General features: G+C 46.9%; 1 pseudogene; it reads right to left on the bottom strand.

The window, feature by feature from the left end:
* Positions 1-22,637, bottom strand: part of LOC141167354 (uncharacterized) — a 33,358-nt pseudogene extending 10,721 nt beyond the window's left edge.
* Positions 22,638-23,732: the final 1,095 nt, after the last annotated feature.

Raw genomic sequence — 23,732 nt, 5'->3', positions numbered from 1 at the left:
CCGCTAGGAAGGCACCACATATGGTCAGGGAAACTGGCGCCAAGTTTACCAAGAGTAGGCCCGAGGCAGCCGGACAGAAGCGTTGGTAAGAAAGGCCAGACAATGGACACACAAAGGGGGTCCTGTGAAGCGCTCCAAAGTTATCTGGGAGTTGTCTGAGCCCCTCACCTGGTGAGCACAGTACGACGTGGGCAGCCGTTATCTGCAGAAGTGGTCTGGATAATAAGAACTGTGAGTAAAGGCCCTCGACTGCATTACTGACTTTGTGTCGTTAATGCTGCTGCCCTGCACCATCACCCCCATCATCTGCATACACTGCTCTGAGGCTATACTCCTCCCGTGGGGAGTTATACTACGCTCTGCTGCACCCACAACACCAGCCTCAGCGGTCTGCCCTGCAGCGGCGGTTCACTCTGACCGCAATCCATGGGTGGCGTAGTCGGACATTTAAACATCAAAACCACATAAATAGTTCCGCCACTGGTTTGACCACCCTGAGCCATGGAACCGGGCGGCCGCCACGGAGACTACAACCACCAGCATCCACCAAAAGGGTCCAGCTCCGGGTGTCCCAAGGCCCAGGGGGCACGTCAGAACATTTTCATCACCTTTCATAATCAACAATGGGACAAGGCAGGGCAGTCCTCTGTCCTCCCTCTTATACATCCTAATGACGGAGCACCTGCTCTCATCAATTCGACATAACCCCAATATTAGGTGGATTGAGGTGGGAGGCACCGAGTACAAGTGCTCTGCATTTGCTGATGATGTCCTAGTATATATCATTCAATCACATGTATCCATCCCTGCTGTTATGGCTGAAATAGATCACTTTGTTACATGGTCAAATTTTAAAATCAATGCAGCGAAGTCTGAGGCCCTCGATGTCTCCCTCCCCAAATCCATACAGGATTCCATCCAGTCCAACTTTCCCTTTGCCTGGCCCTCACAGGGTATCAAATACTTAGGAATTCCTATTCATAGAGACCTCTCCCGTCTATGTTATCTTAATTTTGGGCCATTTATTGAAAAACTCCATACAGACCACGGTTGGCAAGTTAGAACTGTAAGATTCACTACGTGAACCACTGATGTTTTGTGGAAAAGCACATGTACACTGTGTTCCAAATTATTATGCAAAAAGTGTTTAGGAGTCATAAGGGAAGAATTTGTTTGTTTGTCAGTTAAACTCATTGATGGTGGTGTGTGTCAGGGCTCTTTATATCACTGTAAGCCACTGCAGACACCTGTGCTAATTAGTTGGGCAGGTGTGTCCAATGAAAGACAAGACTACTTAAGAAGGCTGTCCCACATTATTAAGCAGCCTACATTTTCTGCCAAAATGGGAAAGAAAAAGGATGTGTCGGCTGCTGAGAAGCAACAAATTGTGGAGTGTTTAGGTCAAGGCATGACTACAATCAACATTGTGCGATGATCAGGATGAAGTGTCTTGGCAATCAAGAAGTATGTAGCTGATTCACAGTACACACGTGTGCGTGCTGATAAGGGCAAATTGAGGACTCTTTCCTACAGGCAATTACATCAGGTTAAAAGAGCAGCGGCAAAAAAGCCTTGTCATAGCAGCAGACAAGTTTTTGAAGCTGCTGGTGCCTCCAACGTCCCCCGAACAACAAGATGCAGGGTCCTTCAGAGGTTGGCAGCTGTGCGTAAGCCATCCTGTCGACCTCCTCTATCCACTGCACACAAGCAGAAACGGCTCCAGTGGGCCAAACAATACATGAAGACTGACATCAAAACTGTTTTGTTCACGGATGAGTGCCGTGCAAAGCTCGATGGTCCAAATGGATGGAGTGGAGGATGGCTGGTTGATGGACACCCCACGCAAACACGGCTACAGCGCCAACAAGGAGGAGGTGGAGTAATGTTTTGGGCTGGAATCATGGGGAGAGAGATTGTTGGCCCCTTTAGGATCCCTGAAGGGGTAAAGATGAACTCCATAATGTATGCGGAGTTTCTCAAACAGCACTTCCTGCCATGGTTCAAGAAGAAGAACCGTGTATTCCACAGCAAGATCATTTTCATACATGATAATGCACCGTCTCATGCTGCACATAACACATCTGCATCTCTGGCTGATATTGGCATAAAAGGGGACAAACTTATGGTGTGACCCCCATGCTCCCCTGACCTCAACCCCATTCAGACCCTCTGGAGCATCATCAAAAGGAGTGTCTGTGATGGCGGGAGGCAGTTCACATCTAAATAACAGCTCTGGGAGGGTATTCTGTCCTCATGCAAAACAATTGAGGCAGAAACCATCCAAAACCTGACAAATTCAATGGACGAGAGACTTCAGAAGCTCCTTTCGAACAATGGGTCCTATGTGCAAATGCAGCATCACCTAGAATAAAGTTTTGAGTTGAAAACTGTTTGATTTCAGTTTGTAATAACCTGCTAATGCTTATAATTTCAAAAATGAAAATTTTTTTGTTCTTTATTTAAATGAAAAGGTTGATCGAAGAGTGTGGGAGATCTAAGAGTGTGGCAACACAGTAGTCAGGATTACTTCGAATTCTGACAATCTGAAGGTCATGTTGCAGGTAGTGCAGCAAGAAGGCACTCATGTGTCTTGTGCATCTCGGAGCCCCAAAATTATTTTCCGGGCTAGATGCAGCTAAAAATTATTATTAGGTTTAAATCTGGTGGAGCTTAGTATAGATGGTGTTATGCACACGCCCGGGCTAGAGCGGCGTGTGCATGTGATTGGTAGTGATTCCACTGGACCGTGCCGGAGAGTGAATACCTGGAGGGGCGTAACTAAGTATCTGCCCGATCCGACCAAGGTGGCACGACGGCATACGACGCCAGAGCACCAAGGAGGAACCGAGCAGAGGGACCAGGTGCTACTCCAGGACAGACCCCGGACACGGATGTTGACCCACACAGGGGAATACAGGAACAGACTGGTAGACTGGCACACAGACTGGGATGCAGGCAGGCGGGTATGCAGGCAGGCGGGTATGCAGGCAGGCGGGTATGCAGGCAGGCGGGTATGCAGGCAGGCGGGTAAAGATAAGCACAGCTAGAGTGCAGACAGGGAGGCACTAGCAAGTAAGAACACAGGCGGGATAGGACCCAGTACACACCGGGACTCAGGAACAATACAGGCAGAGGGTTACAGGCAAGCACAGCTAGAGTGCAGACAAGGAGGCACTAGCAAGTAAGAACACAGGCGGGATAGGACCCAGTACACACCGGGACTCAGGAACAATACAGGCAGAGGGTTACAGGCAAGCACAGCTAGAGTGCAGACAAGGCTGAGCAGGGAGGACAGGGCTCTGTTCACACTGAACAGACAGGAAGGGAACGGGCATAAAGGCAAAACAGGTAAAGGATAGGAGAGAGTTCAGACTGGAACTGAGTGTACGGAGGAGACCGACACTGCAGCAGGATACAGGAGCGGGTCTGGGAATACTGCCCCCAGAGAGGCGGAAAGAACAGGCAAGGAGCGTGTACAGACAGGACAGACTAAAGAACACAGAAAGGACTCAGTTCGGACACGGGAACTAATACCGCAAAGCAGGAGACATACAGGACTTAGTTCAGACACGGGAACTAATACCGCAAAGCAGGAGACATACAGGACACAGTTCAGACACGGGAACTGATACAAAAAGCAGGAGACATACAGGACTCAGTTCAGACACGGGAGCTGATACCGCAAAGCAGGAGACATACAGGACTCAGTTCAGACACGGGAACTGATACAAAAAGCAGGAGACATACAGGACTTAGTTCAGACACGGGAACTAATACCGCAAAGCAGGAGACATACAGGACACAGTTCAGACACGGGAGCTGACACCGCAAGGCAGGAGACATACAGGACACAGTTCAGACAGGCCTGGAAATACAGCCTCCAGGAAGGGCGGACAGGGAAACAAAGACGGGACCTGGCACCTTCAGAGTGCAAGCACACACTGAAGGAAACACTTATGCTCAGGCAGGGATAGAAGGGAGCTGCTGAGCTATATACCAAGTGTCAGACAGCAATAGGCTGAGGACGCACAAGGGGTGTGACCCACAGCAGGTACAAAAGGCAGGAAGTGATCGGGCGCCGCCCTTAAGCAGCAGAAACAGACACAGACACAAACAAGACAGCATGGAGGGAAGCCAGAGAGACATTCTGGACAGGAGATCAAGTGCGCTCTCTTGCACAGTGGGAGATGGACCACCATGCAAGGACGCCGCCAGGTATGTTACAGTACCTCCCCCCTTACGCCCCCTCTTCTTCAGGCCTGCCAGAATCTTCCGCAGGGAATTCGAGGACCAGTCGTTCACTGGGTTGGAGGGGAACAGAGACTTGAGGGTAATCTCTGCTTCGAGGTACATCTTGTCAAGCTCACAGGAAGAAATAGACGGGTTATCAGGTACATAATGAGAAAAAGTCACTGTCTCTTTGTTATCTGGTGGTACCCCGGAGGATTCAGGAAACAACTGGAGGTCCTCCGCCGGGTCAGAAGAGTACTGAGGCTCAGAGAAAACATCTGCTTCAGAGTACACTGGGTCGGACTCACTGGAGGAAGCAGGCGAGGTATCAGGTACAGGAAATAGGAAAGTCTCTGTCCATTCACCACCAGGTGGCACCCCGAAGGGTTCTAAACACAACTGGAGGTCCTCCGCCTGGTCGGAGGGGTGTAGAGACTCGGGAGTAACTTCTGCTTCGGAGAACACTAGGTCGGACTCACTGGAGGAAGCAGGCGAGGTATCAGGTACAGGAAATAGGAAAGTCTCTGTCCATTCACCACCAGGTGGCACCCCGAAGGGTTCTAAACACAACTGGAGGTCCTCCGCCTGGTCGGAGGGGTGTAGAGACTCGGGAGTAACTTCTGCTTCGGAGAACACTAGGTCGGACTCACTGGAGGAAGCAGGCGAGGTATCGGGTACCGAGTATAGGAAAGTCTCTGTCCATTCACCACCAGGTGGCACCCCGAAGGGTTCTAAACACAACTGGAGGTCCTCCGCCTGGTCGGAGGGGTGTAGAGACTCGGGAGTAACCTCTGCTTCGGAGTACACTAGGTTGGACTCACTGGACGAAGCGAGCGAGGTATCAGGTCCAGGATATAGGAAAGTCTCTGTCCATTCACCACCAGGTGGCACCCCGAAGGGTTCTGAACACAACTGGAGGTCCTCCGCCTGGTCGGAGGGGTGTAGAGACTCGGGAGTAACCTCTGCTTCGGAGTACACTAGGTTGGACTCACTGGACGAAGCGAGTGAGGTATCAGATCCAGGATATAGGAAAGTCTCTGTCCATTCACCACCAGGTGGCACCCCGAAGGGTTCAGAACACAACTGGAGGTCCTCCGCCTGGTCGGAGGGGTGTAGAGACTCGGGAGTAACCTCTGCTTCGGAGTACACTAGGTTGGACTCACTGGACGAAGCGAGCGAGGTATCAGGTACAGAGTATAGGAGAGTCTCTGTCCTTTCGCTACCAGGAGGTCTCAGGGAGGACAGACCCTGGCGTGACTGCTTGCCTCTAAGTCTAGCACGTCTGGACTGCCTCTTGAGGTTGGGAGAAGTATTCCGGAAAGCGTAGTCACCCTGTGAGGATTCTGGGTGGGCAGTAGTCTCATTGGGCTGGAGAACTATTGCGCTACCCACACACATTACCTGACGGGGCTGCTCCGGGATATTGGGAAGTGAAGCTTCAGCAGGGGCTTCAGAGTTAGGGTCCTCGAAGACCATACGAAAGGCCACCAGGAAGGCCTGCAGGTCAAGGATGACAGGATCCCATGCTTCCCATAGGGGGGTGACCCATTTCAAGGCATCACCCGCTAGGTAGTCAATCATAAAGGACACTTTAGGCCAATCGGAAGGAAAATAGAGAGGGTAGGCCTTAAAGTGTAGCATGCATTGCTCCACAAATGCACGACACTGTCTTGGATCCCCATAGTAACGTGGCGGATCCGCAGGAACGAGGGCTGATAGATCCATCTGGACGGGTGCGTAATTCGCCTGGAACTCAGCGTAAAGCAAAAAAAAATTTATTTATTTATTTTAATGCATATATCCGCTGGAAAACTTCTCAGAGGGCGAAGGCCGTGGGGCTCAACGGGAACCATGGCCTGAGCATGCTGTTATGCACACGCCCGGGCTAGAGCGGCGTGTGCATGTGATTGGTAGTGATTCCACTGGACCGTGCCGGAGAGTGAATACCTGGAGGGGCGTAACTAAGTATCTGCCCGATCCGACCAAGGTGGCACGACGGCATACGACGCCAGAGCACCAAGGAGGAACCGAGCAGAGGGACCAGGTGCTACTCCAGGACAGACCCCGGACACGGATGTTGACCCACACAGGGGAATACAGGAACAGACTGGTAGACTGGCACACAGACTGGGATGCAGGCAGGCGGGTATGCAGGCAGGCGGGTATGCAGGCAGGCGGGTATGCAGGCAGGCGGGTATGCAGGCAGGCGGGTAAAGATAAGCACAGCTAGAGTGCAGACAGGGAGGCACTAGCAAGTAAGAACACAGGCGGGATAGGACCCAGTACACACCGGGACTCAGGAACAATACAGGCAGAGGGTTACAGGCAAGCACAGCTAGAGTGCAGACAAGGAGGCACTAGCAAGTAAGAACACAGGCGGGATAGGACCCAGTACACACCGGGACTCAGGAACAATACAGGCAGAGGGTTACAGGCAAGCACAGCTAGAGTGCAGACAAGGCTGAGCAGGGAGGACAGGGCTCTGTTCACACTGAACAGACAGGAAGGGAACGGGCATAAAGGCAAAACAGGTAAAGGATAGGAGAGAGTTCAGACTGGAACTGAGTGTACGGAGGAGACCGACACTGCAGCAGGATACAGGAGCGGGTCTGGGAATACTGCCCCCAGAGAGGCGGAAAGAACAGGCAAGGAGCGTGTACAGACAGGACAGACTAAAGAACACAGAAAGGACTCAGTTCGGACACGGGAACTAATACCGCAAAGCAGGAGACATACAGGACTTAGTTCAGACACGGGAACTAATACCGCAAAGCAGGAGACATACAGGACACAGTTCAGACACGGGAACTGATACAAAAAGCAGGAGACATACAGGACTCAGTTCAGACACGGGAGCTGATACCGCAAAGCAGGAGACATACAGGACTCAGTTCAGACACGGGAACTGATACAAAAAGCAGGAGACATACAGGACTTAGTTCAGACACGGGAACTAATACCGCAAAGCAGGAGACATACAGGACACAGTTCAGACACGGGAGCTGACACCGCAAGGCAGGAGACATACAGGACACAGTTCAGACAGGCCTGGAAATACAGCCTCCAGGAAGGGCGGACAGGGAAACAAAGACGGGACCTGGCACCTTCAGAGTGCAAGCACACACTGAAGGAAACACTTATGCTCAGGCAGGGATAGAAGGGAGCTGCTGAGCTATATACCAAGTGTCAGACAGCAATAGGCTGAGGACGCACAAGGGGTGTGACCCACAGCAGGTACAAAAGGCAGGAAGTGATCGGGCGCCGCCCTTAAGCAGCAGAAACAGACACAGACACAAACAAGACAGCATGGAGGGAAGCCAGAGAGACATTCTGGACAGGAGATCAAGTGCGCTCTCTTGCACAGTGGGAGATGGACCACCATGCAAGGACGCCGCCAGGTATGTTACAGATGGCCTAATAGAATCATTACTGCACACTGCTACAAAGCCCAAATAATTTTCCAGCCAAGATACAGATAAACATGATTAGTAATTTTAAATCTGGTGGAGCTTGGTATAGATGGCCTAATAGAATCATTACTGCACACTGCTACAAAGCCCAAATTATTTTCCAGCCAAGATACAGAAAAACATGATTAGTAATTTTAAATCTGGTGGCGCTTAGTATAGATGGCCTAATAGAATCAGTACTGCACACTGCTACAAAGCCGAAATAATTTTCCAGCCAAGATACAGATAAACATGATTAGTAATTTGAAAGCTTAAAACGGTTGGTGAGGTGATTTTAACCAATCATCAAGCTTTTACTCTCCCCAGGATGACACAGGGGTAGAAAAGTTGTTTCGGATCCATGATTTGTTCATCTTTATGAACGTGAGTCTGTCTACATTATCAGTGGAGAGCCGCGTGCGCTTATCTGTCAGCACACCACCAGAAGCGCTGAACACACGTTCAGACAGAACGCTGGCTGCGGGGCATGAAAAGATCTCCAAGGCGTAAGTGGTGAGCTCCGGCCATTTATCCAGATTGGAAGCCCAAAAAGAGCAAGGGTCCAGTGACACAGTCATGGCTTCAATGTTTACTTGGAGATACTCCTATACCATCGTCTCTAGGCGTTGACTATGTGTCAGACTTCTTGTCTCCTGTGGCCTTGCAAAGGATGGGATAAAAAAGTGGTGAAATGATTCCGCAAAATTGATGTTACCAGCAGATACTGTGTTTCTGTTACAGTTTGAGTGCTGAACACTCGACGTTCCCACGGTTGGCAAGTTGGAACTGTGATATTCACTACATGCACCACTGGTGTTTTGTGGAAAAGCACATGTAAGATTCTGCAACAGTCTCTGCTGATACTCCTGCATGTGTGCATCCCTTTCAATGCAGGAATAATTTCTGCAAATTTACTTTTGAACCGGGGATCTAACAGTGTGGCAACCCAGTAGTCAGGATTATTTTTAATTCTCACAATTCAAGGGTCATGTTGCAGGTAGTGCAGCAAGAAGGCACTCATGTGTCTTGTGCATCCAGGAGCACCAAGTCTCTGTTGTGTTGGTGGCGAGGTAACAATCATGCTTCCTTCCTCTGTTCTCACCCCCCAACCTCGCACAACAGAAATGTGATCAAGGTCTCCCTCATCTGATGAGTCTTCCATCACTCCGTCCTCCACTTCTTCCTGGGCTCCTGCACCTTCCTCACTAGTTTGGCTGCTACCATGCGCCCTGGTAAAACCAGCACCCCCACCCTCACATGCCTGCCGCCTTGGTGCTGCCGACCGTCTGGACCTTGCAGATGTTAGCAATTCCGCATACAACTCCTCCTCCTCTACTTCCTCCACCTCCTCTTGTGCCACCACCTGACTCCGAATTCTGTTTAACATGTGCTCCAGCATTTAAATCACCGGAATAGTCATGCTGATAATGGCATCGTCAGCACTAAACATCTTTGTTGCCATTTCAAAACTGTGCAGAAGAGTGCATAGGTCCCTGATCTGAGACCACTCCTCCAGCGTGATTTGCCCCACCTCTGGATCTCGTTGGCCCAGGCTATACGTCAGAACGTATTGCACCAGGGCTTGTCGGTGCTGCCACAGTCGCTGCAACATGTACAGAGTTGAATTCCACCGGGTAGGCACATCGCATATTAGCCCGTGAAGTGGCAGGCCCAACGACTTCTGCAGAGATGTAAGTCGCTGAGCTGCGGGATGCGAACGGCGGAAGTGAGCACACAGCGACCGTGCCCTCTGCAAAAGGACATCTATTCCGGGATAGTGGTCTAAAAATTGCTGGACAACCAGGTTCAACAAGTGAGCCATACAAGGCACGTGTGTGACATTGCCCCGGCAAAGGGCCGCACCATGGTTTGCAGCATTGTCGCACACGGTCTTCCCTGGCGACGGACATAAGGTCTCGAAAATCCTCTGTGTCCACCAGGCGGAAAGGCAGCATTTCTGTAGCCAAGAGCTTGCAGATGGTGAAATTCAACCTCTTAGCCTTCTCATGGCTAAGAGGAAATGGTCTTTTACTTGTCCACATCTGAGGGACCGAGGACTGGCTGTTGTGCTTAGACGGGGTTGATAAGGGTATCCCCGGCAAACTGTCGGTCTGTGAGGAAGATGCAGGCGGACATGTTAGGATGCCTTAATCCAAAGGTGGTGCTATCGATGTCGGACAGCGCTCAACACCAGCTGGTGTTACCACCTCCAAAGAAAATGATGACCTGCCAATCACGCTGGCTGTTGCGGGTAAAGAGGTGGCAAGTCTTGTCCCAAAACAGGTATGACTGCTGTCTCCCCAGTCACAGAGGATGAAGAGGCCGTGGATGCACAAGATGAGGCAGACGGTGGTTGGCCCGGCCGGCTAGCCCGCATTGTAGCACAGTGAGCTTCCCACTGCAACTTATGCTTCATGTCCATGTGCCGGTTCATGCATGAAGTACTCAAACTATGTATTTTTTGGCCTCTACTTAGCTTTTGCTGACAAATGTTACAGATAACACGAGTTGGGTCATCTTTATCGATCTGAAAAAATGCCCTGGCTATGCAAGGCTTAGCACCCATGCGACCTGAAGAGTCACCACGACTTGTGGTCAGAAGCAGAGTTGTGTTTGAGGATGCAGTTGTTGACTTGTTTCCAGTACTACATCTCTGTACAGGAAGGCGCAACCTGACCTCATCGTCACTAGCATCCTCCTCCACCTCCTCTGCTGACCTCATCTCTTGGCTGACTGTTGGTTGACAGTAAGTGGGATCTCCAACCTCATCATCATCACCCTGTGTGTTATCACACCCGTCGTCCTCAGAGCCAACCTGTTCCTGCCCTGACAAAAGACTAAAGTTGTCGCTCCAATCAGGTATTTGAGTCTCATCATCATCTTCCTCATTGTCTCCACCAACAGGAGTTACAGTTTGGGAATGAGGGTCTACATTATGGTCAGAACCTTCTGCGTCTGGTCCTGGATCCGACTCATAAAGATTCTGGGCATCAGTGCAGATCATTTCCTCGTCTGGATTCACAGAAGCTCTGGAGCCGACCTCTGATTCCCAGGCTATAGTATGAGTAAACAGCTCTGCAGACTCAACCATCTGTTCTACCCCATACTCAGATGGGCAGCTGGAGATTTGGGAGCTGTGAGGAAGCAAGTGCGATTGGGGTGACACCTCTGAGGACTGGAGTATTTGTGATGTTGAAGTTGAGGTGGAGGAGAGCCCACTTAAAGGAGCACTTGATATCCGTTGAAGCACCTGCTGTTTTTGGGCCTCATCTGGAATTTGTAGCGATTGGCGTGGCCGTAAGAAAGGGATCTTATCGCATTGTCCGCTAAAAGAAGTAGACATTTTAGTTTGGCTGGAAGATGGTCTTTCTTCTGCAGATGTTACTGTTGCTTTAACACCTACCCCACGGACACAACCTTTTTTCCCCTTCCTAACACGCCTATTCCCCTTTCCACCAGCAGCAGGCCTTTTTCCACTCATTTTGGTGGTTAACTAATTCACAACTCTGGAGTTGTTTGCACAAAAAAATAATGGATGGGACAGAGCAGAGCTGAGTGGTATTAGGCCAAAAGTATTGGGTGGGTTAGATGCAGATAAAAATTATATTGAATTTGAAACCTGATGGAGGTCAGTATAGATGGACTAATAGAACAAGTTCCACACACTGCTAGAAGCCCAAATATTCTTTCAGAGCTAGATGCAGAAAAAAATTATATTCAATTTGCAACCTAATGGAGGTCAGTATAGATGGACTAATAAACCAAGTCCCACACACTGCTAGAAGCCCACATTTTTTTTCAGAGCTAGATGCAGAAAAAAATTATTTTTAATTTGCAACCTGATGGAGGTCAGTATAGATGGACTATTAGATCAAGTCCCACACACTGCTAGAAGCCCAAATTTTTTTTCAGAGCTAGATGCAGAAAAAAATTATATTCAATTTGCAACCTGATGGAGGTCAGTATAGATGAACTAAAAGAACAAGGCCCACACACTGCTAGAAGTCCAAATATTTTTTCAGAGCTAGATGCAGAAAAAAATTATTTTTAAATTGCAACCTGATGGAGGTCAGTATAGATGGACTAATAAACCAAGTCCCACACACTGCTAGAAGCCCAAATATTTTTTCAGAGCTAGATGCAGAAAAAAAATATTTTTAATTTGCAACCTGATGGAGGTCAGTATAGATGGACTAATAGACCAAGTCCCACACACTGCTAGAAGCCCAATTTTTTTTCAGAGCTAGATGCAGAAAAAAATTATATTCAATTTGCAACCTGGTAGATTTATCCAAATGCTGTGAAAAAAACTTGCACAGCACTGGCACAGACCTGCCTGGCAAAAACTGATAGGAACTGATGTAACTTAGTCCTGAAAAGGACTGCAATCACAATTAGTCTTTACTCCCAACCTATCTATTTAAGAGCACAGACCTGCCTGATAAAAGTCGTAGGAAATGCTGTAACCTAGTCCTTAAAAGGACTGCAATCACAACTATTCCCTACTCCCAAGCTATCTGTAGATTTGTGCGAAAATTGGCTTGAAATTAACAAGGTATAGCGCACACAGCAACAGCGGTGCCGTCTAACACGCAGCTGCAGCAGTGAGAAAATGGTGGCGATGGGGAAAATGTCTGGGTCTTATAGGGCAAGGACATGTGACATACACTGCCAATGACACATGCCCTTGCTTGTGTGAAAAAAAGCAGTTCGCTCCATGTGTGCGCTGCTGATAGGCTGACAGATTGCACCTCCCCACTGTAAATGCGGGAAAGAGAAAAAAAAATGGAGATCTTCATTATTGCTGCAGAGATCCATCCCCTGCCCCTCCCCCCGCCCCGCTGTGCACTCAAACTGCGTATTAACATTCATTTTCATCATTACTGAGAAAAAATCCAGTTATGATTTTGGGTGCACGAACAGTTATCAAACATAACCTCGAACAGCCGAATTTTTTTCAAATCCTTCGCGTTCGCCGAACGGCTCGAACACCGCCCAAAACAGCTCGAATTTGAGATTGGCGAACAGTTAGAGTCGAACAACGCTCATCTCTAGTGATAACCAGACGAAAATGACAAATGAACTCCCAACCTGTCACAAAAAGCACGCCAAAAGCGAGCCACAAACTGAGGTCCTCTATCAGAAACAATATCTGTGGGAGCGCCATGAAGCTTGACAATCTCCATAACAAACGCCTTAGCAAGTGTCTTGGCGCAGGGCAACTTAATGAATGGAACCAAGTGACACATCTTACTAAAATGGTCCACGACCACCCAGATGACAGTAAAACCCTCGGACAAAGTAAGATCAGTAATAAAATACATTGTGAGATGCGTCCAAGGCACACTAGGAACTTCCAGAGGGCAAAGCAACCCTGCAGCAGGAGTATGTGAAGCCTTTGACCTAGCACACACAGTACATTGACGCACCCACTTGATGACTTCCTTCTGCCATCCAGGCCACCAAAAACTGTGACTGAAAAGTCTCTTAGTTTCCGAAATTCCTGGATGACCTGCCAACCGAGACACATGATACTCCACAAATAAATCTCTCCTAAAGGCTCTAGGCACGAACAACCTCCCATGGGGAGTGTTAGATGGAGCATCATCTTGAGCTTTCAGAATCCCATTCTCCAAAACGGAGTCCAAAGCCGCCACCACAACTCCTTTCTGTAAAATGCTCTCCTCCTCCTCGGCACCGACCGTAGGAGAGAAGCTGCGAGATGAAGCATCGGCTTTAACATTCTTAGTACCAGGGAGATAGGTAACAGAAAAATGAAACCGAGAAAAAAAAAGTGCCCACCTAGCTTGACGGGCATTCAAGCGCTTGGCAGCATCCAAATACATCAAATTCTTATGATCTGTGAAAACCTGAATAGGAAATCTAGCGCCTTCCAAAAAATGACGCCAATGTTCAAAGGCAAGTTTAATAGCCAGCAACTCCCGATTTCCAACATCATAATTCAGTTTGGTTTCTGAAAATTTCCTCGAAAAGAAGGCACAAGGATGTACTCCCCCCTTGTTCTCCTGAGACAAAACTGCTCCGACCTCCACCGATGAAGCATCGACCTCGACCAAAAAAGGCTTGGTCTCATCAGGCTGCATAAGGATAGGGGCAGAACTGAACCTCTCTTTGAGATACTCAAACGCTTCAATGGCCTCAGTAGTCCACTGGGCCGTATTTGCACCTTTCTTGGTGAGATCGGTTAGAGGTTTAACAATTACAGAAAAATTCTTAATGAATTTCCTGTAATAATTGGCAAAACCCAAAAATCTCTGTATAGATTTCAAACCAATAGGCCTAGGCCATTCCTGCACAGCCTGAATCTTCACAGGGTCCATCTCAAAGCCCTCGCTGGAGACAATGTAGCCCAAAAAACTAATTTTATGCACAGTGAACTCACATTTCTCCAGTTTAGCAAAGAGTGAATTATCACTCAATAACTGCAAAACTTCACGTACACTCTGTCAATGGGACTCCAGATCTGGCGAATAAATCAAAATGTCATCCAAATACAGAACCACATTCTTACCAATCAAAGGTCTCAGGATGTCATTAATAAGGTTCTGAAAAAATGCAGGTGCATTGGTAAGACCAAAAGGCATCACCAGATTCTCAAAATGACCTACCGGAGTGTTAAAGGCAGTTTTCCATTCATCACCCTCCTTCACTCGTAACAAATTGTATGCCCGCCGGAGATCAATTTTGGAGAACCACTTGGCTCCCACTAACTGGTTAAACAAGTCAGGAATTAACGGCAATGGGAAGGAATTGCGTACTGTAATCTTATTAATTTCACGAAAATCCAGACATGGACGTAAACCACCGTCCTTTTTTTAACAAAGATGAATCCAACTGCCACAGGCGACTTAGAAGGTCTAATGTGACCAGCAGCCAGGCTAGTCTCTATGTACTCCTCCAAAGCCTTTCTTTCAGGGATAGTCAGATTAAACAAGCGACTTTTGGGAAGAGTAGCACCCGGAACAAACTCAATGGCGCAATCATAATCCCTATGAGGAGGTAAAACTTGCGACTCCTCCTCCAAAAAAAAACTCCAACAATCTTGAATAGGTACAGGTAATTCCCCTTTTTCCACAGCCGCAAAGCGACCATTACAACATTTATCATAGCACTTCGGACTCCAAGACTTAATCACATTAGCAGACCAGTCCAATAAAGCATTGTGCAGTTTTAACCAAGGCAATCCTAGAACAACTGGAGAGGGCAAGTTTTCCAAAACAACCAAGTCCAAAATTTCTTGGTGAACTCCATTGATAGTGAGGGAAAATGCAGCAGTCTTGTGAGTAATACATTTCAAAGGAGTGTTATCAATTGCAACCACAGAAATAGGTGATGACAAAGGTTTGGATTTCAATTTAAGGTTTTCCAAAAACCCTTTATCAATCACATTACGTGTTAAACCACAATCCACAAATACCTGAAATTCAATCAAATCTCCCTGCAGAGTAGTACTCCCAGAAAGAAACACAGAGCATAAACAGAGCGTAAACAAGCTATACGGGCGTAACTGACCTTTTTTTCTTTACTTAAACGACGCTCACAATACTTAATGAAATGGTCAGCTTTACCACAATAAACATATAAACCCTCAGCAAATCTCCGGTCTCTTTACTGAGAGCGGAGTGACATTGCCTCAACCTCCATTGGTTCTCCGCTGTCAGAGCAGATTTTATGGGAACTAGGACCTGACGTCACAGGAGTTTTTACATCATTCACCCTGGACCTCAGTCTCCTGTCCACATGAACAGCTAACTGAATAGCTTCCTGCAGAGTCTCAGGTGCAGGGAATGCAATTAGCAAATCCTTAACCCTTTCACTCAGACCAGCAAGAAATAAACATCTCAGCGCAGAATCAGTCCATTTAACTACTGAAGCCCATCTCCTGAAGTGCGTGCAATAATTTTCAACCTTTATCTGACCCCTGATTCAAACGTCTAAGTTCTGATTCAGCAGATGAGATTCGATCAGGGTCGTCATATAATAGCCCCATAGGAGAAAAAAATTCTTCAACAGACCTTAAACATGGATCATTAGGTTGGAGAGAAAAGGCCCACCCCTGTGGTTCTTTGCGCAAAAGTGACATAATAAAACCAATGCACTGTGATTCATTCCCAGAGGATCTTGGTCTCAACCAAAAATATAACAAACAAGCATTTTTAAAGGAAAAAAAATCTTGCTGTTTACCATAAAAAACATCAGGCAGTCCTACCTTGGGTTCGACAAAATGCGCTCCAGAACAGCTACTCACGAGTTGCTGGAGCTCGGCCACCTCCAGAGACAATCCCTGCAAGCGTTGAGCCCAATCCTGGATGAAAACCATACTGATCCCCGAATTTCTTTCCTTTAAGTTTTTTGGGCTGGACTTACTGTTATGATCTGCAACAAGAACTAAGGAAAGAAGGGGAAAGCTGTCCCTACATTAAGACTAAGCTGAATCCCTACGATGTAGCGGGCTGCCTGTTCCTAGTGAACAGACCTGCCTTCGTCCTCGGCTAGTCTGAACAAAGACCTATAGAATTAAGGGAGGAGTCCCTAAAAGAAATAAAGACTGGGACAAAAATGGGACACCTCCTAAACAGAAATTGTTGTAGAACACAAAAGATAAACTGACAAAAAGTATTAGAGGTCCCAGAGGACCAAGCAAACTGACGGAGAAAGGCACCAAAGCACCAGGCTAGCAAAACAGTCAAACAACACTGAAATCCAGCAAAGCCAGAAGGGCGGAGCTGGAATATATAGGCAGATGGTCACGTGACCGCAAAACACAAGATAGAAAAAACTAACAGGAGGGTTCTAACAATATCTGATGCCAAGCCAACACTTCGCATCATCCCAAGAACACCATCCACACAGTGAAACATGGTGATGGCAGCATCATGCTTGATGTTTTTCGTTAGCAAGGACAGGGAAAATGGTCCAAGTTGAGGGGAAGATAGATGGTGCGAAATACATTAATATTATTGAGCTAAACCTGTTTCAGTCTGTCAATGATTTGTTACTGGGAGGTTCACCTTCTAACAAGACAATAACCTAAGGCATAATGCTAAAGCAATGCTCGAGTGGATTAAGGGGAAATGTGTTAATGTTTTGGAGTGGCCTAGTTAAAGCCCAATTGAGAATCTATCGTCTAACTTGAAGATTGCTGTTCACTAGAGGAAGCCATCTAACTTGAAGGAGCTGTAGCAGTTTTGCCTTGAGGAATGGGCAAAAATCCCAGTGGAAAGATGTGGAAAGCTCATAGAGACTTTTTAATTGCCGCAAAAGGAGGCTCTACAAAGTACTGACTTTAGGAGGGTGAATCGCTAGACATACTGACGTTTTCAGTTATTCTATCCTATTTGTTATTTGCTTCACGTTAAAAAGAAAACTAAATGATTACATTTGTAGGCATGTTCTTTACATGAACTGATGCAAACCCTCAAAAAAACAATGAAATCCCAGGTTGTGAGGTAGCAAAACACGAAAGTGAAAAGGAGGTAAATACTTTCTCAAACCACAGTATACAGTCTTAGGATTTCTTAGCTTAGTTTCTTAGCATATTTCTTAGGGTGACCTATCGAAAAAATCAACTCAGCTCCAATGAAGTAATCATAATTACAGTTGCATCACTTATTATTGTTATAACTGTTATATTGATATACTCATTGTTCAAGTCGAGCAAATTGGGATGCTCGAGTGCTCGGTCCGAGTAACAAGTCCAATGTAAGTCTATGGGAAACTCGAGCATTTTTCCGGTAGCTCCCCCTGGCGGTCTACAAAGGGCCTAAAAATTGCACAAATCGATGGGAACAGTGCTCAAATGACATGGGAACAGCATGGGGAAGACCCTTGGAAGCATTTATGACTCCCAGGTGACTGCTGTCAACAACGCTGTCAGAGGTATTATGCCACTTTTACGGACTCACAATAAAACATACAAAAGCAAAACCAAAATTGATTTTCTTGGGAAATATGTTAAGGAACATCCCTTCCAGGGTAATGACTTGTATATAAGGCAAAATAAATAACCAAAAACAAAAATGCTCCTCCAGACCTTGGGCTATATTTAGGCATGTGCGAACATTCGCCGAATGTTCGTCTATCATTTCCGAAACCCATAGGAGTCAATGCGGGAACCAAAAAAATGCATAGAGAACACCTAGAAATGGGACCAAAAGCTGACAAAACACATCAAATTAGGTGTAGACACCAGTGAAGTGGCATCAATTGACCCAGAGTATAAGTACTATAATTATTATTACTGTGACAGCGACATTTAATCAGTTGCGCTTTACATGTCAAAAGGGGTCACCGACTGGTACAACAGGACAGAGGACCCTGCCTGCGAGAGCGCAGAGTCACAGACGTCATTTGTGGAACCACTGTGCCACGGACCCCAGAGAGCCTGGAGGGGTGTGACTAAGTGAGCACCAGACTGTTCACTAGAGCCTCAGATGGTGAGGTTAGACTTGGATCCCAAAGAACGCCAGGTGCTACTCCAGGAGAGACCAACGGACGCGCAGCAGCTGAACCCAGTAGGACAGACTAGATGGCGCAGCAGGCAGAGACTGTATCAGAGTGCAGCTGGCAGAGTCTGTATCAGGAGTGCAGCAGGAAGAGTCTGTATCAGAGTGCAGCAGGCAGAGTCTGTATCATAGTGCAGCAGGCAGATTCTGTATCATAGTGCAGCAGGCAGAGCCTGTATCAGAGTTCAGCAGGCAACTTCTGTATAGAGTGCAGCAGGCAGAGTCTGTATCAGAGTGCAGCAGGCAGAGTCTGTATCAGGAGTGCAGCAGGAAGAGTCTGTATCAGGAGTGCAGCAGGCAGAGTCTGTATCTGAGTGCAGCAGGCAGAGTCAGTATCAGGAGTGCAGCAGGAAGAGTATGTATCAGGAGTGCAGCAGGCAGAGTCTGTCTCTGAGTGCAGCAGGCAGAGTCTTTATCATAGTGCAGCAGGCAGAGCCTGTATCAGAGTTCCAGAGCCAGAGTCTGTATCAGAGTGCAGCAGGCAGAGTCTGTATCAGGAGTGCAGCAGGCAGAGTCTGTATCAGAGTTCAGCAGGCAGAGTCTGTATCAGGAGTGCAGCAGGCAGAGTCTGTATCAGAGTTCAGCAGGCAGAGTCTTTATCAGAGTGCAGCAGGCAGAGTCTGTATCAGGAGTGCAGCAGGCAGAGTCTGTATCAGAGTGCTTCAGGCAGAGTCTGTATCATAGTGCAGCAGGCAGAGTCTGCATCAGGAGTGCAGCAGGCAGAGTCTGTATCTGAGTGCAGCAGGCAGAGTCAGTATCAGGAGTGCAGCAGGAAAAGTCTGTATCAGGAGTGCAGCAGGCAGAGTCTGTCTCTGAGTGCAGCAGGCAGAGTCTTTATCATAGTGCAGCAGGCAGAGCCTGTATCAGAGTTCAGGAGCCAGAGTCTGTATCAGAGTGCAGCAGGCAGAGTCTGTATCAGGAGTGCAGCAGGCAGAGTCTGTATCAGAGTTCAGCAGGCAGAGTCTGTATCAGAGTGCAGCAGGCAGAGTCTGTATCAGAGTGCAGCAGGCAGAGTCTGTATCAGGAGTGCAGCAGGTAGAGTCTGTATCAGGAGTGCAGCAGGCAGAGTCTGTTTCAGAGTGCAGCAGACAGTCTGTATCATAGTGCAGCAGGCAGATTCTGTATCATAGTGTAGCAGGCAGAGCCTGTATCAGAGTTCAGCAGGCAGAGTCTGTATCAGGAGTGCAGCAGGTAGAGTCTGCATCAGGAGTGCAGCAGGCAGAGTCTGTATCAGAGTTCAGCAAGCAGAGTCTGTATCAGAGTGCAGCAGGCAGAGTCTGTATCAAAATGCAGCAGGCAGAGTCTGTATCATAGTGCAGCAGGCAGAGTCTGTATCAGAGTTCAGCAGGCAGTGTCTGTACCAGAGTGCAGCAAGCAGAGTCTGTATCAGGAGTACAGCAGGCAGAGCCTGTATCAGGAGTGCAGCAGGCAGAGTCTCTATCAGGAGTGCAGCAGGCAAAGTCTGTATCAGAGTGTAGCAGGCAGAGTCTGTATCAGAGTGCAGCAGGCAGAGTCTGCATCAGAGTGCAGCAGGCAGAGTCTGTATCAGGAGAGCCGCAGGCAGAGTCTGTATCAGGAGTGCAGCAGCCAGAGTCTATATCAGAGTGCAGCAGGCAGAGTCTGTATCATAGTGCAGCAGGCAGAGTCTGTATCATAGTGCAGCAGGCAGAGTCTGTATCAGAGAGCAGCAGGCAAAGTCTGTAGCAGGAGAGCAGCAGGCAGAATCTGTATCAGGAGTGCAGCAGGCAGTCTGTATCAAAGTGCAGCAGGCAGAGTCTGTATCAGAGTGCAGCAGGCAGAGTCTGCATCATAGTGCAGCAGGCAGTCTGTATCATAATGCAGCAGGCAGAGTCTGTATCAGAGTGCAGCTGGCAGAGTCTGTAGCAGGAGAGCAGCAGGCAGAATCTGTATCAGAAGTGCAGCAGGCAGAGTCTGTATCAGGAGTGCAGCAGGCAGTCTGTATCAAAGTGCAGCAGGCAGAATCTGTATCAGAGTGCAGCAGGCAGAGTAAGTATCAGAGTACAGCAGGTGGAGTCTGTATCATGAGTGCAGAAGGCAGAATCTGTATCAGGAGTGCAGCAGGCAGAGTCTGTAACAGTGTTGAGGGAGGGCAACAATGACCCTTCACGGTTAACCAAGTGATTGTCAAATTATTATGTTACAAGGTTGATTGTAATCAGGGAACCAGACGGAGACAGACCTCTGTATGGGAGGATTCGGAGAATCTCTAATCCCGTTATTTTACTTAGCATTATATATTGTTTTATATCAATAGCCAATCACCTACAGCCATACTACAGGCTAAAACCAATGTTAGTACAATTATTACGGAAACACACATATGGTTATATTATCGTTAGTTCGGCACATGATGGAAAATTACAAGGTTATACATCCCGTCTCAGACTAGTTAGATAACATGAGCAGGGTATTTCATAGAATGTTCTTGAGAGAAAAGGTTCTTGTAAGAAATTTGCATGTGAAGCAGGAGAAAAGAATAAATGAATGTATGCTATGCAAGGAGTAATAATAGCATGATTTTAGAAGCAAGCAATCAAAAATGAAGTAAACGTAACTATAGCATGAATATCGATATGTCCTTTACATTCCCCCCCAAAAAATTATGTTATTATCAACAATAGAGGTGCTTTCCCAGGGTCATGGTTGAGCCTGAGGGACATTGGTCTTCACTCAATTAGTGCCCTTGTTACCAATTGAGGCCGTCGCGGCATGTCCATCTCCCCTTGTCCGTTGATATAATCATAAAGTTCTGATCTTGATACGTGAGGTTAGTCGGGGCGTGTGGGTGAAGATCATCATTCCCTTGCCGTCCAGGTCCTCAATGCTGAGTTTCATCTGGGAGGTCCGTGTATAGTAGCACTGGATGTTGGTTGACAGCGTTCTCCTTGCTCTCTGATGACTGGCAGGTTTTCCTCATGCAAATTGGGATACAAAAAAAAACTAGTTTTAGTAAGACATACATTAACAAGATGCAAGCAGCAATGTGCAACACTCCTTGTAATGCTCCAGCAATCCATCCACCAATCCCTTTAAACCAATTAGCAGGATTTAAAAAGGAGAACGTATCAGACCACCAACTGTCTTTGGTCAATTCGTTATGTTTGTTATATTCTTCCCTGAGTTTCCTAATGTCTTCCATTTTAGTCTATAACCGTATGGTTGAATCGGGGTCAATATAGTGACAACAGGCTGGGCCTATAACCTGACACATCCCTCCTTGAGCTGCTGTCAAATAGTCCAACACTAAAGTATGTTGATTGGCTACTATAATAAGTTGATTCTGCACTGCAACAGTAGTATTAATTACTTCCAATACACTCCAAATCTGGTCATCTAAGTAGTAAGTGACTTCCACTAATTTGTCCCACATTTGTGTTACCATAGGGTAGAAGAAGACAGTACTGGCTATCTTATTGGGTATACTCATTTGTACTAAATGAGGTCTTACTGATTGGCGTGGGGTGCTGTCCTTGGCACGTTTATAGATGGTATGAAGAGGGATGGCTCTCATATCTACTTTACTATGGGGAATAAGATAAGTGGCTGGTGTTAGCCGGGCCAACGTACAAGTCCCCCCTACTCCGACTGGGAGCCATTTATACGCATTATTCCCACAGACCCAATATGTGGCTTATGGCAGATCCAATAAAGCGGAGTGCTGTAATACTAATTTATGTACCAAATCAATAAAAACTGTGTTATATGATAACATACACCATGAAGGCATTTGTCCCAGGGGGCTACAATATCCAACATCCGGATTGCCACATGTTGGATCACTACGCTTATATTCAGAAGATTCATTACAAGGGATGTTACCAGATATTTTATAACATGTGTCATTGGTACCTTTTATAAACAGATTTGCATGTACCCATAAGTGATTATGAATGGATCTTTCCAACTATGACGGCATAAAAGCATCTGCCGTACTGGAGGTAGCATCAAAACTGATTTGTAGACCTTCAGTTGGTATGCAGCCTAAATTAGTCAAGGAGGACTTGTTTCTGGGCACCCATTTGTTTCCTTTAAGGGCAAGAAATTGTAGGTGTCTACTGGTGGCAGTAAGATTTCCTTGCCACCAGGGGAGATCCACCCACCCAACTACTGCTATACCTACAGTGGTGTTCCATAATCTACTAAACTTAGTAGCGTTATTAGCAAGGGCGTCGCTACAATTGGTCCAGTTTAGTAATTCCTCCAGAGTGACTGGGACCACCAGAAAAGGCATACTAGCCGCTGAAACTGGTGAGTGAGTACATATCCAACAGTCACTGAACTGGTTGTTCTCTAATTGACTCAATTCTTGTACCAAAATCTGGTGGTGAGTAATGAACTTGTTATTAAAAGGGTCAGTACTCTGTTGTAGGCTATTCCAGGTATTGACTAGTCTAACCACACATATTATCATAAAACATCTCAGGATGGTTGGTGTTTGCAGTGTGAAGCATGGATCCATGTTGACTTCCCTTCAAGTTTTACTGCTGTTGGGGTTGTCAGGAGTCATAGAATAGAATGGTAGAGTTGGAAGGGACCTCCTGGGTCATCTGGTCCAACCCCCTGCTCAAAGCAGGATTCACTAGATCATCTCAGACAGATGTCTGTCCAGCCTCTGTTTGAAGACGTCCATTGAAGGGGAACTCACCACCTCTCGTGGCAGCCTGTTCCACTCATTAATCACCCTAACTGTCAAAAAGTTTTTTCTAATATCTAATCTGTGTCTCCTCCCATTTAGTTTCATCCCATTGCTTCTAGTCTTTCCTTGTGCAAATGAGAATAAAGATGATCCTTCTACAATGTGACAGCCCTTGACATATTTGTAGACAGCTATTAAGTCTCCTCTCAGTCTTCTTTTTTGCAAGCTAAACATTCCCAAATCCTGCAACCGTTCCTCATAGGACATGGTTTGCAGACCAGTCACCATTCTGGTCGCTCTTCTCTGAACTTGCTCCAGTTTGTCTATGTCTTTTTTAAAATGTGGTGCCCAAAACTGTACACATTATTCCAGATGAGGTCTGACCAAAGAGGAGTAAAGACCGATAATGACTTCACGTGATCTAGACTGTATGCTTCTGTTAATACATCCCAGAATTGTATTTGCCTTTTTTGCTGCTGCATCACACTGTTGACTCATGTTCAGTCTATGATCTATTAGTATACCTAAGTCTTTTTCACATGTACTGTTGCTTAGCTCTATTCCTCCCATTCTGTATATGCTTTTTTCATTTTTTATTGCCCAGATGAAGTACTTTGCATTTTTCCCTGTTAAAAACCATTCTGTTGGTTGCTGCCCACTGCTCCAGTTTATTTAGGTCTTTTTGAATCCTCTCTCTCTCTTCTCTAGTATTAGCTATCCCTCCTAGCTTTGTGTCATCAGCAAATTTAATCAGTTTACCCTCAATTCCTTCATCTAAATCATTGATAAAGATGTTGAACAATACAGGTCCCAGGACGGAGCCCTGTGGTACCCCACTTGAGACATTCATCCAGCTGGATGTGAAGCCAT

Source organism: Phyllobates terribilis, unplaced genomic scaffold (assembly GCF_046119375.1).
Source record: "Phyllobates terribilis strain yellow unplaced genomic scaffold, ASM4611937v1 Scaffold_11__3_contigs__length_659146591, whole genome shotgun sequence".
NCBI lineage: Eukaryota > Metazoa > Chordata > Amphibia > Anura > Dendrobatidae > Phyllobates > Phyllobates terribilis.
The sequence above is the reverse complement of the archived record's forward strand: the minus strand, read 5'-3'. Positions and strand labels throughout refer to the sequence as shown.